The 7,323-nt window shown below is 45.1% G+C and overlaps 1 protein-coding gene across 6 annotated transcripts in view; it reads left to right on the top strand.

The window, feature by feature from the left end:
• Nucleotides 1-7,323, top strand: part of LOC101846566 (dnaJ homolog subfamily B member 6) — a 69,013-nt gene that overhangs the window by 12,122 nt on the left and 49,568 nt on the right. Inside the window, exon 1 of one of the 6 annotated variants that reach the window (XM_035968733.1) lies at nt 5,783-6,246. The exons of the other annotated variants lie outside the window; for them this stretch is intronic. The gene's annotated coding sequence lies outside the window, so the exon portion shown is untranslated. Of the gene's footprint in view, nt 1-5,782; nt 6,247-7,323 lie in introns of those variants that run through there. 6 annotated transcript variants of the gene reach the window in all.

Genomic DNA, 7,323 nt, shown 5'->3' on the forward strand with positions numbered 1-7,323 from the left:
GTCTGTCTGTCTGTCTGTCTGTCTGTCTGTCTGTCTCTCTCTCCCTCTCTCTCTCTCTCTGTGTGTGTGTGAGTGTGTGTATGTGTTTAGACGAGTGCGCTTGTGTGAGCAACGGTGTAGGGGGAGAATTGTATAATATATCGCTCTTCAATATGGATGTACCTCATTAATTGTTTGTACGAATGTTCTGTGGGCAGAGTGACTGAGTGTAGTTTTAACCACTTGCGACCCCTTCCTGTCGGCAGTGGACATTAAGATCCCCAGCACGGCATACTTCAGTACCATCTCTCTCGGCTCCTGTTCCAGGCCCCCTCTCCCACTTGCTGCCCTCTTCTTATTGGCCGTAAATCAGTACTAACCTACGTTCCTATACTCTAGAGCGTCTAGGTACTAACGGGTTCGCACTGGAGGTTGTAGAGCGATTCTGGTAGGCGCTTTCTTTTCTTTCCCAGTGTTGTGTCTGTCTGTGTGTCTGTCTGTCTCTTTGTCTGTTTCCCTTGACTAAATGATCGATCTTTACTCAGACTTATACTCACGGTTCTGTTTGGCGTCTGTAGTGTTGTGATTAGACACTTTGCCGTCGAACACAGGAGACTGGCGTTCGATTCCCGTGTTGACCCTAAAAGGCAGGATCGAAAAGGGGGGGGGGGGGGGTAAAACTCCAACATTTTATTCATTCTCAGTTTTGCACCGTTCCGTCTGTTGGTATCACGGCGTACCACGGTACCACGGTATGGATGACCCTTGTTTGAACACCCAAGAGGACATAATTGAACGTGGACTTTGTAGAGTTTTCGAGAGTGGCCGTCCACTTACCTCGGTCCTATCTTTGATTTATTGTAGAACATTAAACCCACAACCCACCCACGGAGAAAAGGAAACGCGATAGCCGCTATTTGGCCGACGTGATAGTCACTCTTTGGCCGACAGTGCCCCCCTCGTCTCCACTCTCATCCAGAACTACAAGTCAATTACGGTATTTTTTTTTGGGTTGGGGCGGGTCGTGCCTCTCGGTATTTTTCTTCCTTGCACCTCTTGTCCGACGTTCCCGCCCTCTTGTTGCTCTTGTTGTCGCCTTCGTGTGTGGTATAAAAGCGCCCCCTTTCTGAACTCAAGTACACGCCTCTGTTTGGGAGGGTGTCGGCATTTTTTTTCTTCTTCCCGAAATAATGGCTTCTTTCCCGGTTTTTAAATATGGGGGTGTACGGGTGTTTCTGAATTTGATTTCCGATCTCTAATTTGAGCAATTGATTCAACTTTATGTTTATTTATTTTTTTATTTTTTCAGGGGAGAGATGATGTTGGGTTTGGCCAGTGGATTTAAGAGAACTTACCTTTTCAAGTGACCTCACTCCACCATTGAAAAGTGTGTATTATCCAGACCTTCGTCGTCCTTTCGAAGTATTGTATGAATAAATTACGTGCGAGAGACGTTTCTTTCTATCTCATTCCCGAAAAGTGTGCTCGCCAAAATCATCGCAAGTGTCCAGGAAGTGTTTGTTTATCTTGTTACACAAACGAACAAGAAAATACGGACTCGCACGTTCTGGCGATAGAATAACCGAGAGAGTTATTTCAGGATCTTTGCTCTACTACCGACTTGACCTTTTCATTCTCGTTTTCCTAGTTTCTATATTATCACGTACATTTTCAGCGCCTGTTAATTAAATTATTGTCTCGTGGCAGGGGACCCCGATTTTGCGCCTGTGATTTTCACCGAGATGCGTATTATTAATGATATAGGCGGTAAAAGAACGGATGCCCACTGGTTAGATTCATGATCAGATCGGATCGGATCAGATCGGGTAATGGCGTTGGCTAGTGCACACTAATACAAATTGACTTCTGCTTTGCTTCGTCAAATTTGACCCAGAAGTGAACTAGGGCGTGGGTGGTTGGCGGGCGCTCTGGTGTGGTTTGTTCCTTCTTTCCTATCAAACATCTATCGTCCTTATCTACCCTTCTTCTTTTTTATGTTTGTTACTCTCTTGTAACACTTCTTACCTTCTGGCGCTCATAATTATGACCGTATGCAGTTGCAATCGCCGTAAAACCTCTACTAAAACTAAAAAAACATATATCGTCCTTATCTCTCCTCCTTTATTTTGTGTTGGTTACTCTCTTGTAACACCTCTAGTCTTCGGCACTTATTGGACCTTATTGTGTTGCAAGTGCCGTAAAACTCTTACGAAAATTAAAAATTAAAAACTGAACTAGGGCCTGTCCCATTCCACGTTCACGATTAATAAAAAAAAAACTATTTGACCCCGCAGTGTGTGGGGTAGGTCTTCTGTTCTGATTGCCTGTTTTCGTCAGACTGATGGGGACTAGAAAAGCAAACACGTTTGATTTCGGTGGATTCGATCAAATTGTGCCAACGTTTTTTCCACCACATAAGGGGAAAAAATTAGGCCGCCCTCAAATTTATCGAACCATATTTTTATCAGGTAGGGATCTGACAAAACTTTCTGCAATGTGCGCTGGGTATAACCAAGGGAAATGAACCACCAGCGCTCTCGGAGATAAGGTGGATGTGTGTGAGCTGAACGCAACTGGCGTCGCTCGCTCACGTACCTACGTGTGTGTGAGTGTGTATGTGTGTTACTTGTGGAATGTGCTCCCAGAGTTGAAGGTTTCCCGTTGCCCCCAGCGTGCTTACCTTGGGCAAGAAAACCCGCCGATGTGTGTCATTGTATATTTGTTTGTTTGTTTGTTTGTGTGTGTGTGTGTGTGTGTGTGTGTGTGTGTGTGTGTGTGTTTGTGTATTGCTGTTGTTGTTGTTGTTGTATGTGTGTATTTGTGTGTTCTTGTTGTGTGTTTTTGTGTGTGCATGCGCGTGTGGGCATGTATGCGCGTGTGTCTTAGTGTGCATGGGTGTGTATATATGTTAACGTGTGCGTGCTTGTGTGTGTGTGTGTGTGTGTGTGTGTGTGTGTGTGTGTGTGTGTGTGTGTGTTGCCTAGCACTTTGTTTATGTTTCAGCCTTATTCCCCTTCCTCCTGTTCTTCCTCCACCGTGCCCCTGGTGCTGACTGGGTTGGGAGTGCGCGTGCGACAACCGTGTTTATGCGCGGGCTAGGTGTATGCGGGTTAAAAATATCGTCAGGTGCCGCTCCGGTCGCGGTGAGTCAGCGGGCAAAGTTGTGGGCGAAATGCTAAATTTGGAACAGCAGGTTTCTTTCATGTGCCCTCTTTCCCAAGACTTTTTTTCTAATAGCAAGTTTTGAAGCTGCCCCCCCCCCCTCTTCAAGCGCTTTACTGGCCTAGTCACGGAGCCGCCGATTGCGATGCTCAGGAAGGGGCGCCGCTATGCGCCTAACCTGTCTTCTCTGCCCGAGTTGTTGCAGATGCCTCTTTAATTTTTTGCTCTTTCTCTTTCTCATGTTGCAACAGTTCAGTTTTTAAATTGAATTTGAACTGTACATGTTCTGTCTCTTTCTTAACCTCTCTGTCTCTCCTTCCCTGTCTGTCTGTCTGTCTGTCTGTCTGTCTGTCTGTCTGTCTGTCTGTCTGTCTGTCTGTCTGTCTGTCTGTCTGTCTGTCTGTGTATGTGTGTGTGAGTGAGAGAGACAGACACGGAGAGAGAGAGAGAGAGAGAGAGAGAGAGAGAATGAGAGAGTAGATAGGGGATGGTAAAGTAGGATGAGTACTCCTGACGTGCGAACTTGACATTGAATCATCATCATCATCATCTCCTCCTTTCTCACCCTGCATCAGGCCGAACAAACACTTTCCACCTTCCAGTGTCCTGTCCTAGCCTCTTGATGTTATTCCATGTCCTCCCACTTTTAGACATTGAATGGTCATGATAAATTCTTCCGTGCCATTCCCTCCCCCTTTCAATATTCCCACGTACAGATTTCAGAGGCCTTCATTTGTCATCCCTGCCCCACCTTGCTGTCGATATTTACTATGTAAGTTGCGCAGTTGTAAATGATTTTTGTTTTAGCTCTTAAGTCGGAGGAGGGGGGATGTTGAGTGGAATTGTGACAGTTCGTGTGCAATACGTTGAGAGTTAATGGGTGGTTGGCGGGTGCTCTGGAGTGGTTTGCTTCTTCTTTCCTATCAAACATCTACCGTCCTAATCTCCCCTTCTTCTTTTATAACAAATGTTTGTTACTCTCTTATAACACCTCTAATCTTCTGGCGCTCATATGACCGTATGCAGTTGCGAGCGCTGTAAAACCGCTACTAAAACTAAACTAAGTTGAGAGTTACAGCTACATATTATACATGCAGGTCTAGCTGGTTGGAACTATTTTGACTTCAAAGTGACTGTAGAAAAGAAAAAGAAAAAAACCAACTAACTGGTCTGTGTAGAATCACAACAAAAAGAACTTCCGCAACACCCCTAATGAAATTACCGCAACCACCGCCAACAATAATATTAAGAAACCCAAAATAACCCTGTGTCCAATTACATGTGTATGCCGCCAGAGATTGATTTTTAGGACGCAATTCTTTCTCAAGTGTTTCAGCGATTGTCGACTGATGAGATCCGGAACTAGGTTTGCTCTGAGAGTAATGAACTTAATGAACCCAGCTACTTGAGTGGGAGACTGGCATTTGTTTCCCCGTGAAGCTGTATTACTTTGCTGTCTTTACTCTGTTTCTTTTCTTGTTCATAAACGTGTTTCCAGTTCGGAGTCTTATTTCGCTTATGAACATTTTTAACAGGGGATATAATACAGGTAATTGTGCCGCAATTGCCATACACGATTAATTAATTATTTTGTTATCGTGTTAAGAATAACACGAGCTTGGACTCGTGCCACAGACGTCTGCTGTGAGCGCACGTTTCAGCTTTAAGTTGGTTACTAGCAACAAATATTAAAAAGGAAAATTATGAGCATTCTTTTGTTAAATGTTGATTGGAAACACGTGATTTTCAGGAATAGTTCCAAGCTCCCACGTTGAAGGTACGCATGTACTTGTATTTTCAACCGAAAGTTTGGTGGTTTGATAGTTCATCTTCAGGGAGCGGGGATTGGGGGGGGGGACCATTACCCATTGCCATTAGCTTGTCAGTTTATGGAACGGCAGCGGGATTAAGCCTGGCGACCTAATTTAAAATCGATATACATGTATACATTGTACATGTATTTATGCATTTGCTAAGTAAATGCCGTTAGCAAGAAATGAACGTGCCTTGTGTACTATTATAAATTGTGTGTTCCTTCAATCCCCCCCCCCCTTTCCAGGTTTCTTTTTGTGGTCCATATACGTGTATCACTTGCTTTTTGCCACTGTTTGAGAAGCTGTGTCGTTTGTTTACAAATCTGAAAAAAATGTAAAGATCGTGCTCAGCAGAGAATTTAGACTGCGGCTGTTCTGTAAGAATTATTTACGTAGAATTTACATTGGTTCTTGTGCCCCCCACTACTCTTTTTCCATCCCTCTATGCAAGGTTTCGTTTCGGGGGGCTTTTCTTCTTCTTTATATTATTGCTTTTACTAGATCTACGTCGAGAGCAGGTTTGCTGCCGTGGTTGAGCGTTAAGGTAGGGAAGGGATGAAAAAAAAAAAGGCGAGAGAGAGGGAGAGAGTAGAAGAAAGAGGACCGGGTATCTATCTACCCACACCCACCCCTGTCTGTAGCGCACGTTCGTTCGGCTACACGTTCGCACACCTTCCCTTCTGTGCGCTCTCGAGAAGGGCCTTTCTTTCGCTTCGTCCGTCCCGATCGGATGCCACCACCACCACCACTACCACTACCACCACCACCACCACTACCACTACCACCACCACCACCACCCGCGGCCACTGCGTCATCGCTGGTTGGCTTTTCGTATCGGCTTCGTTCAGTGTAGTGGGAAGACGACTTGACGCTGCCTCCTATCCTGGTGGATGTGCTGCTGCTGTGCTGTGGTCGGATAGCGATGGAGATGCCGGACAGTTTTCAGGCCCTGGGTTCAAATTGAACGATAGAGAGAAGTGCTTATGTCTATGGTTCGAGTCCTTGCCCAGGTGTCGATTGTTAGTGTCTTTGTAACTGTTTCGGTCTAGATTGTCGTGCCTTTTTCGTGACGGGGAAAAAAAGAAGATCAACACGATCTGCTTTCCCTTCGGCGCGACGTGAGTAGTAGCTAATACGTCATTGGTCACAGTTTATACTGCCCTTGGTACCCTCTTGGTTATTCGAACAAACTGGATTACCTACTGGTGTTCTTTGGATAATATCGGAGCTGTGAAGGAGAGACAGCCTCCAAAAGTGTGGATTGCAATTGAGCGTCTACTGCTGTGATAAGGTGTGCGCAGAGTTATGTTCCTTGTTGGATGACGTCAATTTGCTAAACGGTAAACACACATCTCCATGCCCCGGGTGTCTTTTCATTGGTTGTAATTGAACGAATTGTGTGTGTGGTTGGCGGGGGCTCTGGTGTGGGTTTTTTTGACGGGTGTTCTAGTGTGGTTTGCACCTTTAAAAAAAATAAATCAAACAATGTATTGTGCCTATTTCTATCCCCTTTCTTTGTATGTTCCTCTCTAGTAACGGTTCTAATATTCGGCACTTGCATGACTTATTTGTGTGTTGCCAGTGCCATGAACCTAAACTAAAACTGAACTGCACTTCTATGAAACTATGCACTAGAAAAAATACCTTTCTCACATTGCATCTGTCTTATGTTATTATTGTTGTTATGTAATGATACGTACAAGACGGCGGTGATAAAACCATCATCATTGTTTTCGCTGCCATCATCGCATTTACCTAACCCCTTGGAGGGTGGTTGGAGGGCGCCTCTTGTAGGTCCTACTTCTTTACTTTCCCTTTATTGTTTCTGTCTGTCTTGTCTGTTACTTTCCCCCCAGCACTATATGACCGGTATCGTGTCGATGCGCTTCTCTTTATTGAAGCAAAAACAAACAAACAAACAAGACCTTTACCAGCAACTGTCGCAGCCATGATCAGCAGCAGCTGCTACAACAACGCTGACAACAACAACAATGTCGTTTATGGCATTGATGGTGAGGCTGCAGAACGCATAGTCAAAAGGGCCATAGGATCGTCCCGATCGATTGCACCGTATGGAGTTGCATCTGTGGGAAAGACACTTTTGTTGCCCATTGGAGGTTCGGTTCGGTTTGGTTCGGATCGGTTTCTGGCGGCTTCAGTGCCCTACTATGAATTAAATAAACCAGGTGTCCCATGGAAGACAGTCCGGTTTACCAAAACTAACAAAGCCGAACCGAACCGAACCGATGATGCCAATGGGCACTGCTCATAACACAATTTTACGCTGTTCCTTCCAGGAGCAAATTGGGTAACAACATCTGCAGCATAGCTACTTCCTGTCCAGGTGATGACGGTGGTTATTGGGGGG

This window comes from Aplysia californica, unplaced genomic scaffold (genome assembly GCF_000002075.1).
Source record: "Aplysia californica isolate F4 #8 unplaced genomic scaffold, AplCal3.0 scaffold00079, whole genome shotgun sequence".
NCBI lineage: Eukaryota > Metazoa > Mollusca > Gastropoda > Aplysiida > Aplysiidae > Aplysia > Aplysia californica.